Source organism: Priapulus caudatus, unplaced genomic scaffold (assembly GCF_000485595.1).
Source record: "Priapulus caudatus unplaced genomic scaffold, Priapulus_caudatus-5.0.1 Scaffold525, whole genome shotgun sequence".
NCBI classification, from domain to species: domain Eukaryota; kingdom Metazoa; phylum Priapulida; class Priapulimorpha; order Priapulimorphida; family Priapulidae; genus Priapulus; species Priapulus caudatus.
The window spans coordinates 79,014-80,701 of NW_014577586.1; positions in this window are offsets into that span (position 1 = coordinate 79,014).

Sequence of the window (1,688 nt, forward strand, 5' to 3'; positions counted from 1 at the left end):
CCTAATCTAGCTCCACTGACTACTCTATTTAAACATCTGTACATCACATGTTACATTGTCTATACTCTATACTGTATGCACTGATTGTTTCATTCGCATTGTTCGCTTTTATGCATTGTTTATTATGCATTCGAATCTCGTCGCAGCGATCGCAAGCCAGCTTATGTCAGGTAGTAAAGGGCCGGACACACCAGGCGATGCTATCGGCCGATGGCATCGGCGTGAAAATCGCCTGGTGTGTCCACTCAATCGCCGCCGATTTCATCGCCCGATGGCATCGCCGTGAAAATCGCCTGGTGTGTCCACTCAATCGCCGCCGATTTCATCGCCCGATGCCATCGGCCGATGCCATCGCACAGATCAAAACGTTTTGATATTATCGCTCGATGGCATCGGCCGATGCCATCGGCCGATGCCATCGCCTGGTGTGTCCACGACTGCCCGATGCCATCGGGCGATTGTACAATTCATCAGCCAATCAGAGTTCATCAGCCAAGCCACTGCGCGCGCAAGAATCGGGCGATGCCATCGCCTGGTGTGTCCACGACTGCGCGATGCCATCGGCCGATGCCATCGCCCGATGCAATCGCCCGATGCAATCGCCTGGTGTGTCCGGCCCTTAAACATAAAAACAATGCTTGCGACCGGTGGAACCAGTCGCGCGTTGCTGCGACTGGTCGCAAGAGTAGAACATGTGCGACTCGCTGCGATCGCGTTGCGACTGACAATTTTCCAGTTGCAAGCAGTCGCAGGCAGTCGCAGGGGTGCTTAGGTCAAACTTTCTCTGCGACGCGATCGTCGCTGCGACCTGCAACCAGTTGCAGAAAATTGCAGAAAACCAGTCGCAAGCCAATCGCTTCGCGTCGGAAGCCCGGCTTAAAGATACATGTGTGTTTCTTGCTAAAGATACACGTTTGGATCCGTTACCACTGTCTTCTACATAGTACTACTATTGCTAATAATAATACTAGTACTAGTTTCCTAACCAACTTACTTATTGTGCATCGCATACACACGAGTGACATGAACATAAAGTCTCAGAATATCAAAGACCGTTTTAAACGACGTGTAACTTTAATAGACCTACTAATATTAGCTTTTTAGATACCTAATTTAATAATACCAGATTCCCTATTATCTACTTCTGATAATACCTTGCTGGCTCTGATCAACCCTTGCGGGCAGTGGTTTCTCGTGCACTTATCTGGGACAAATTAATTAATACACTAACGTATCGAATGTCAAAGATCTTACCGCTAACGCACATCCTACAACTGAATTTTTTATTTTAGCTCAACAAATACGTTTTACTCCTTGATAATAGTGTCTACTCTTTCAATAAATGTTATTAAATTTATCAAACATTTAGACAAAATATCGTCAGTGGTACGTGTCTGTTCGGCAAACGCCAACAGGATCATTATGTAAAATGTTCACATCAACTGGCCGAGCCCTTGTAGAATACTCACATAAAAAGCCGTGAGTAATGTAACAGTTCTACATTGCTAGCGTCGTTGCGCATGTGCGCTATGTCAGTATTTAATGTAATGAAGTAAAGTAATAAAGTAATGTAAATGTAAATGCATATCAGTATTAAAGGGAGAGTTTACTCTAGGTTCTAGGGTTGTTTTCAGCTAATGTAGGTTATAATTACGCTACATGAAAAGTTTCATGGTTCAATCACCATT